The following is a 10,119-nucleotide window of genomic DNA, read 5'->3' on the forward strand; positions in this document are numbered from 1 at the left end:
CTACTAAAGTCAAGTCTCGGACTAGGATTAGAATATGGAAGTTGAGTATTGACAAGCACGAAAGTGCTACATTTTATGCACATATTTATATTAGTTAGGACTCGATATTTTGGCTAATAATATTGTTTTAAGGCTTTTGCAGGAATTACAAACAAGTTAAATAAACAACAAATGACATTTGCGACTAAAATGGGTAAATGTGGCTGGCCTGGTATTCCTATGTATCAGCACCACTGCGCGGCACCAAACATAAACGGAGCCTTATGAACTTGCAAGGAAAAAGGAGTACATGATTAAGTTCACGACTCCTATAGACGTGGGCAGAATTAAAATTCAGTTGGCTAGTATCACTGGCTTGGCACTCACGAGTTCACAACAGGCAGATAATTCTTAATCTCAATTAATGCATGGTGAAGCGAGTCGATGTCAGCACACTAATGTCACCTAAGATTGGTCAAGAGTGACTTTATTATTGTTAGCATAAGAATGGAAAAATATCACCTCCATGACCACGTGCAAATGAAGAAAAAGGAAAGATTAATATATCTTGTCCTTACATAAGTTCTCTTGCTATATTTATATAAAGAATCTGAAGGAATATTTGAAGTCAAATGACGTCATTTTGCAAATACAGTTAAGGTGGGACCCAGCACATGCAAGAAAATATCATGCTTTCTAAATGAAATTCATATACTATGGAAAGTGGAGATTCGGTGATACTTTACAATGTCTCGTCATATTATGACACGCGGCACAACATCATTGGGTGAATTTATATTTTCATGACATGTGGCAGACTTCTATTGGGAGGTGATGTGGCGACGAAGAAGAAAAATGTGAATTCATTTGTGAGCTATATTTATGTGTTGTTTCAAAATATACCAGGAGGGCGCCAGGCCACAGAGCGGGAAGAGAAACAGGAAAATGATTTTGGAGTTTTTCTTCTCTATTTTTGCTTAGCTATTTGATTTTAATCTTTTGATGGTTTTTTGTGAAATCCATGGCTAGCTAAAGCTATGTTAGGGTCTAGGTAGAACCCAATTTTATTATGAAAACTCTATATTTATATGCTTAATAATGAGTTGATTGATTAGTAGTTTTTCTTCATTTGGCTTGGTATTCTATTGTTGATGTGATGTTCTAGATTATTTATGCTTTTGAATTGATACTGCGTGCTTCGGTTAAATCCCTAGACGTGGTATGCAAGGATAGATAGGTAATGCTTTAGAATCACTACTCATGAAGCGAAGAAACTATAGCGGAGAAACAATATTTGAAAAGCATGGAATATACTTTTAAAGATTAGTAGAGTTTGCATAATTAATTGGTGGAAACCGAAAATCCTAATAACCCACACTCGTTTTGTTTATCTTTAAATTATTTATCATTTCATTTTGTTCTGAATTTCTAAAAATCCTTAAAACATTATCTTGTTGATTATTTAATTTTTGGTATTAGTTGGTAGAGTATTTCACACTCCCTGTGGGAGCGAACAACATTTGCTATTTATGTTACTACTGACCTGTACGCTTGCGGATATAACTGGGTTCCATTTAATCATTAATTTTGGTTATCTAAAATCTACATCAAGTTTTTGGCGCCGCTGCCGGGGAGTGGTAGCAAAATACTCGCTAGTTGATATCATTGTATATAGCTTATTTTTAATTTTTGTAAATAATTTATTTTTATTGTTCTTTTAGTTCTATTTACGCAGTTTGTTTGATTTTTTTTTTAGGTACTTTAGTCTGAAGTGTGGGCGAAAAGAAAGTATGCACTCGCAAGATATTTGCAAGAGCCACTTGGGAGATCCATTAGAGGTTTGCTTAGCTCATTTTGGGTATGATTTTGATGACGATAGTGTTATTTGTGAAGTCAATGCCTTGTTAGACTCCACACCGCTGTTAGACACTAATAAATGGAAATCCAAACTAGAACCTCTAGTTTTATTCGAGTCTCGACTAGTTCCATTTGTCGAAAAAGTTTCGACCATGACCTTTAAGCCATTAAGTTCAGAATTTTTTTGTCTTGATGATTTTAATAATGAAACCGTTTTAGATGATAACGGGTCTATGAGTCATGATATTATTGCTCCATTTGAGCCAACATATGTTCGTGTGCCGTATTTTTCTCAACTGGAACCAATATCAGCCATAAAAGTTATTTCTGCTGATTTAGAACCTGATTTAGGGCGTGCACCTCAACTATAAGCTATTGAAAATTTTATACCTCTTTGTGTGAATGATTTACATATCCTGACAATGCATGGATTGATTACTAAGGATTTTTATTTATGGGGAATGGATTCACATATATCTTTAGATGATTATAGTTTTTGCAGGTGCATATTTTCAGCTGACCGGATTGGTTGGGTTGATCCCCAACTTTTCAGACTCTATATATATGATTGGCAGCTTACTTTGGGGTATTGACCTCATTTTGTTTGAGATTATGTGCTATTAAAAGCAGGGAAACAATACATTTCGCTTCGTGGGAGTCAACCCATCAGATTTGTTTCCTTTTCTCTATCTTTTATTTTTATTTGTTTATTTTTTTGCAATTTATAATTTCCCACCCTGATTTCTACGTTGGATGACTCAATTACATTAAGGACAATGTAATATTTAAGTGTGGGGGAGTGGCACTTTGGTTAGGATTTAAAAAAAAAAATACAACCAGCTGTGTAGCGGGTCTAAAAAATAAAAATAAAAAAATAAAAAATGATCAGCTGTGTAGCGGGTCTTAAAAAAATATATTATTATCGTTATGGTTTTTAGGGTCATGACCAGCTGCGTAGCGGGTCTTTTGTATGGTATTTTCTATGATCAGCTGTGTAGCGGGTCTCTCTCTCTTTATCTTATTATTTGACCAGCTGTGTAGCGGGTCTAAAAGAAAACAAAAATAAATAAATGATATGACCAGCTGTGTAGCGGGTCTCTATATTCATATGACCAGCTGTGTAGCGGGTAAATTCTTTGTTTTGCTCGAGGACTAGAAAAATATAAGTGTGGGGGTGTTGATAAGCACGAAAGTGCTACATTTTATGCCCATATTTATATTAGTTAAGACTCGATATTTTGGCTAATAATATTGTTTTAAGGCTTTTGCAGGAATTATAAACAAATCCAATCACCTGAGAAATAAGTGGTTAAATAAACAACAAATGACATTTGCGACTAAAATGGGTAAATGTGACTGGCCTGGTATTCCTATGAATCAGCACCACTGCGCGGCACCAAACATAAACGGAGCCTTATGAACTTGCAAGGAAAAAGGAGTACATGATTAAGTTCACGATTCCTGTAGACGTGGGTAGAATTAAAATTCAGTTGGCTAGTGTCACTGGCTTGGCACTCACGAGTTCACAACGGGCAGACAATTCTTAATCTCATTTAATGCATGGTAAAGCGAGTCGATGTCAGCACACTAATGCCACCTAAGATTGGTCAAGAGTGACTTTATTATTGTTAGCATAAGAATGGAAGAATATCACCTCCATGACCACGTGCAAATGAAGAAAAAGAAAAGATTAATATATCTTGTCCTTACATAAGTTCTCTTGCTATATTTATATAAAAAATCTGAAGGAATATTTGAAGCCAGATGACGTCATTTTGCAAATACAGTTAAGGTGGGATCCAGCACACGCAAGAAAATATCATGCTTTCTAAATGAAATTCATATATTATGGAAAGTGGAGATTCGGTGATACTTTACAATGTCTCGTCATATTATGACACGCGGAACAACATCATTGGGTGAATTTATATTTTCATGACATGTGGCAGACTTCTATTGGGAGGTGATGTGGAGACGAAGAAGAAAAACGTGAATTCATTTGTGAGCTATATTTACGTGTCGTTTCAAAATATACCAGGGGGCGCCCGACCATAGAGCGGGAAGAGAAACAGGAGAAGGATTTTGGAGTTTTTCTTCTCCATTTTTGCTTAGCTATTTGATTTTAATCTTTTGATGGTTTTTTGTGAAAGCCATGGCTAGCTAAAGCTATGTTAGGGTCTAGGTAGAACCCAATTTTATTATGAAAACTCTATATTTATATGCTTAATAATAAGTTGATTGATTAGTAGTTTTTCTTCATTTGGCTTGGTATTCTATTGTTGATGTGATTTTCTAGATTATTTATGCTTTTGAATTGATACTGCGTGCTTCGGTTAAATCCCTAGACGTGGTATGCAAGGATAGATAGGTAATGCTTTAGAATCACTACTCATGAAGCGAAGACAACTATAGCGGAGAAACAATATTTGAAAAAGCATGGAATATACTTTTAAAGATTAGTAGAGTTTGCATAATTAATTGGCGGAAACCGAAAATCCTAATAACCCACGCTCGTTTTGTTTATCTTTAAATTATTTATCATTTCATTTTGTTCTGAATTTCTAAAAATCCTTAAAACATTATCTCGTTGATTATTTAATTTTTGGTATTAGTTGGTAGAGTATTTCACACTCCCTGTGGGAACGAACCGCATTTGCTATTTATGTTACTATTGACCTGTGCGCTTGCGGATATAACTGGGTTTCATTTAATCATTAATGTTGGTTATCTAAAATCTACATCAAGTATCAGAAATCACCGAATACCCTTGAATACTGAAGACTATAGAACAAACGAAGATATCTAAAAGGACGTCATCAACAAAGTTATATGGATAATGATTTCATTTGGAACTCTTGTTTAACTCTACCTTTTTAATCTATCGAAAAGAGTCCTCACTCTATGGAATAATTTCTATGATGGTAAATATACATAATGTATGCACTCGAGGATGTTTGAGCCCAAGAAATTAGTGATAATGACCTTGATCCCTGAAAAGGTCCTCATGTTCTAGAGGATGAGCATACAAATTCAACGAGCCAAGAATTACTCAATTCCGAGTTGTGAGTGATTTAATAAAGCAATACTTAATATGTGTTGCAGTTCGTGAATATGAAACAATCCACAAACTGTTTGTAACGGTTTACATACTAAACCGTAAAAACGTGACTAAATACCTTTTTCAGTCAAGTTTTTGATATTTCCTCTTCTAGGAAAGATGACTATTCTTCCACATATAATTAATTTTCATATTAAACTTCGTCCTAAGTTAAATTGTGATTTATCTTATTTAATTAAGAGACAATTACAAAAATACAATATACGCTAAGTAATTATTTATGCTAGAGTTGTAACTTAGGAAAAACTCTCAAAATAAGGTGAGTCTTGAAAAAGGAAAATTGTTGGAGCATAGCTCAGTTGAACTCACGAAACATTGGTATGTCAAGTTTGGTTGTCATATTTTAGTATCAAAACTCATTTAGAGTCGCTTGATTATATACTGGAGTCAACTTCATTTAGGTTAGACTAGAAAGTCTAGGAATGTTGAGATATACAAGTATTACTCTAAAGACCTGAATAATGTGAAGAAGTAACGAACTACAACGACGACATCATCCTTCCACTCGAGGTTAGTAATACTGACTTGAACTTGTTTCAATTCCTAACGTATCTTTCAAGTCGTGCATATTGAAAACATAACGTGCGAAGCTGTATATATTATATATTATACTCTAGTGATGTGACATGATCATAATAGTCTGATCATAGTATTAAGGAATTAGACTACGAAGTATAACGGTTATCTTTTGAACTTCGTAGATATGACATCGACATAATCTTGTATATAGTTTTATGATTATGTGTATGGGTAATGGTGAAGATTTCATCCTAGGAAACAATTTTTTACATTTATTTAAAGGAAATACATTCATGAACTTGTTTCATGAATCGAAAGGGAAATCAATAGGTTTGTTGGACTTGTTATTCACTGCATATCTTTGGATGACCAATATGTGTGAGTTGGTGGAGCCGATCTTAACTCGGGTTATGTATCTTGGTATAACCCGATCACAATACCTATACTTATGATTTGGTATGACCGGTCTTGGTAATAGGTGTAACCGATCCTAACTAATCACCGTGAGATGGTATAATCGATCATTGTAATTGGCGTGACCGATCTTGGTTATTGGTGTGACCGATCATAAGTGTTGTGTGACCGATCCTTGTAATTGGTGTGACCTATCCTAGTGACCAGTGTGACCGATCACAAGTAGATACCATGATTAGGTAGAACCGATCCTAGTGATTGGTATAAACCGATCTGAACCCATGTATGTGACTTGGTAGGACCGATCACAACTAACCATTGTGACTTCGTATGACCGATCACATATTAGTCTTGGAATACTGGTAAACCAATTATAATATTGTTTGAAAGTGTGGTGGAAACGATTCTAAGAAGTAAATCCATGTAAATATGAAATAAGGATTTGCAGCGAAAAGATGTCAATATACTTTGAACACGAGCAGTAACTCTTATCATTTATTGTTCAAAGATATCCTTGGTACTCAAGGTGATCCTATGCCGAAATAAATTAAGAATCTTTTAATTAAGGTTTTTGGTTTTATATGCTTTAATTACCAGCAATTAATGCATAGCTCTAGAGAATAAAAATTAGTAATGTGCATTTACTAATTGGAGATTTTCTATTGAGAGATTTCAGAAATATTTGACCAACATTTATTGAAATTAGGAAAACCGAATTTGGGCATTCATTGCATATCTTGAGAATATTTTCCGTTTTGGAAATTCCTTGGTGTCCAAACATCTTTGGTCTATAAATACTTAAGTTTGCATTTCTAATGAACCATCCTAAGAGCCAGGCAAACTTCATTTCTTGTTGCTACTGGTGGAGCCGTCTATTCGGAGAAGAAAGCATCCTAATTAGGTGAAATCTCTTATGACCGCTCGTTTAAAGACTTTTGTGGGATCAAGAAGCTCTATGTCGATTTGATTTGATTGACTAACGGTTGTTGAAACTTTGATTGCACCTAGTTTGTTTGTTCTTGAGAATCTTCTCTTCTGATATAAGATTCACTCAGACTAGATCAAAGTATCGACGGGATCTTTAGAACTGTTTTTAGATCTAAAGACATCTTGTGATAATCCATTGTTAACAGACTCCGTTCTGTGCGTTATTTATGACAAGAGATTCAAGTGGTGTTGTGCAGGTATTTGAAGGCAATAAAAGATTTGAAGACGAAGAATAATTCTTATTAGTTTTCGTATCTTGTGGATTTTGTGCACAAACCTTGATCGGCTGGGATCCAACTAGAATTGATTTATCTTTGATAGATATGATTGATTAGTTGCGTGAGATCGGCATTCTCTACAGTTCTCTTTGAGATTTATTTTGATTGAGTGCGAATCTATACTTGACTATTTCGGTAGTTATATTTAGATTGATCTAACCAGAAAAGGAATTTATTAGATTAAACATAAGAGCCTTTGTCAAAAACTCATCTATATCCGGTAGCAAGATTGATTAGAGTGGTTACCAAACAGATTCTTCCTTTGATGTTTGGAATACGATCCAATGGACTTGCTATTCACGTGCGTGACTCTATAAGTCGAAGGCGCATGGATACTGAGGGGACTAAGTATCTAGGGGTAGTATGCTTGGTCTCAACTACACGAAGTTGGTATTAGATTTTGTATAGCGGCTTAATTCTGAAAGTATTATACACTGGTCTAGGTCCTTGTTAACAAAATCTTGTTGTGCCATTTACTTTACTTTTTCGTATTATAATTGTTTTATTATAATTAAAGTAAATTGCACTTTACGTTAACTCCGAAATATTCGATAGTGATCCTATAAAGTTTGGTTATTACCGAACCCATTATCAAGTACACATGTATCCATAGTCAATCACAAAAGTTATTTTGTTGTTGTATTGTCTCGATCTCGTATCCATAGACGATCACACGAAGTGTGAACCAATTTGTCGTATTGTCTCAACTCTGTCCATAGACGATCACATTCGGTATAGGACGTATAGGTTGATAAATAAAAGATTGTGGTGTATTTGGGTACCCTCGTCTTTTCAATTGGTATTAGATCAGGCAAATACAAAAATATCTTACAATCTTTGTTTGGTGCGATCCAACCTATAAAATTTGAATATATGTCTGATTCAGTTAACGTTATACAAGATTACGAATACTCAAAAGTTGAAAATATTACTACTTTGTTAACTCATGATCCAGGAGTTAAGGATATTAATAGTACATTTGAGTCAAACTCTAATGTCAAAGAAGATGCTGAGAAAGAGTTGGTAAAACTCTTAAAGCCTATAAGATCTCCGTCTACAAGGATGTTATTATTAAAGACATAATATAATCTTCTTAAGCAGGAGATCAGAGAAAAAGACATTCAACTAAATATTCTAATCAAAGATAATATGAATCTGACTGTCAAAGTAGAAGCACTTGATAAAACTCTTACCCAAGAATAAGAGATTCATTCAAAGACTATGACAAATGACTCTGTCGTGATTTATTTTGATGGAGAAACTAAAAGTCATTGCTCTACTTTTATAGATCGTGAAAACAAGATATGTTTGATTACATCTGAAACATATCATGATGATGGTAGTCTGCCTAACTACGTCAAGTCAGAGGAGAATGAAAAATCATCTTCTAGAACTACTGATGATCAAATGAAATCTTGTCCAAAGGAAACTTTGAACCGGTTCCGTGAAAAAGATCTTAAGGGATACATCCTTCAGTCACTTAACATGAAACTTATACTTCTTCAAAATACTGTTGTAAAAGTATTAAAAGAAGTATTTTGTCTTAAAAAACTGAAAGATCATTCCTCAGTAGAAAGACAAAATATACCCTAACTCGAAGAAATCAACTCAAAAGAATCAGATAAAAGAGTTGATGATCACTTCTGGAAAAAGGCTTCACCTCATTCATATGAAACTATCTATGTTTACATGAAGGTAGTTCTCCTACTGAACGTTTCCAGAAGAAAGGAAAGGAAATAATTTCTGCCAAGAGAAACAATCAGGAAAAAATTTCAACAATTGTTTCCGATAATCAAGCTGGTGTGCATAATAAGGAAATCCTTAAAATGAGAAAATCTTATGAAAACCTCATTAACAGAATTAAGAGAGATTTATCTATCTATGAAAATTCTCACAACAGTACATTTTCTCCTCATGATCAAAAAGGAAAATATTCTTTATTATCAAACCTATTTCACAAGAAAAGATCATCTTCTTGGGAGAAAATATGATGGGCAGAAACCTTCAAAAAGGAACATGAACTATGTTTCTGATACTTGATAGGTCTCTAAAACACCTTAATATTTATCTAATGTTTATACTTTCTTTGCTAAGTTTTCTTGTAAATTATGTATCTTATGTTTGCTTTTGAGTGTTTAGGTACTTTGTAGTCATTTGGAATAAAAGGAAAAGAAACAGGGCAAAAGTGTCATTTCAAGTGCAACTGTTGTTGGAGGCGAATTATTTCTCATTAGTTCCTTTTATTTCTTTATCTCTGTCTGAAAAGCATGTCGGCTTTAGTGATGCAAATTTATCTGTCTGAAAAGCACGACAATTTTAGTGATGAAGAGAAATTGAAGAGAAGAAGTGGATCTGAGAATAAAAGACGGTTGCTGTTGGTGGAAGAATTCAATGGAGAAAAAGCGCTAAAAGGAGTTGGATCGGTGCACGCGGTTAAAGCTCATGTCAATAAATTGGAGACCAAGGACATTGTTGGCGAAACTGGAGTTAAAAGAGAATTTAATTCTCTTTGTTGCGGTCAGGGAAACGCAAGGGCATGGACTGAGAATGAAGTACTTGTGCGGTGGCACAGTGGATGATAGGAGCTGGGAAAGTATCATGGGCCTAATATCAACATCTGCTCGGCATTTCTACACTTCGCATAAGAAAAGATAATGGATTTCACCACTTGAGCAGTACACACGTGCCTCGGGACATTTCAGGGGAAAGAAATTAGGTTTCTCTAGAGTCCAAAGTTACAAGCAGAGAAGGTGGTCAAGTTGTTCATCAGTTCAAGCCACGAGGCTACATTTCTTCTTGTCGTTTGCCGGAGATCGAGATGGGGTTTGTTCATCAGCAGATTCTATGGTTTGGTGGCTGAAATGGGTTCAGTTTGGAGTTGGCGTTGCTTCGAAATATTTGATTGTAAACTGGATTTGTTGATGGAGAAGCTACAGCAAGTAGAGAATGGCTCGAGCTGAAGAAGAG

This window comes from Papaver somniferum, chromosome 5 (assembly GCF_003573695.1).
Source record: "Papaver somniferum cultivar HN1 chromosome 5, ASM357369v1, whole genome shotgun sequence".
NCBI classification, from domain to species: Eukaryota; Viridiplantae; Streptophyta; class Magnoliopsida; order Ranunculales; family Papaveraceae; genus Papaver; species Papaver somniferum.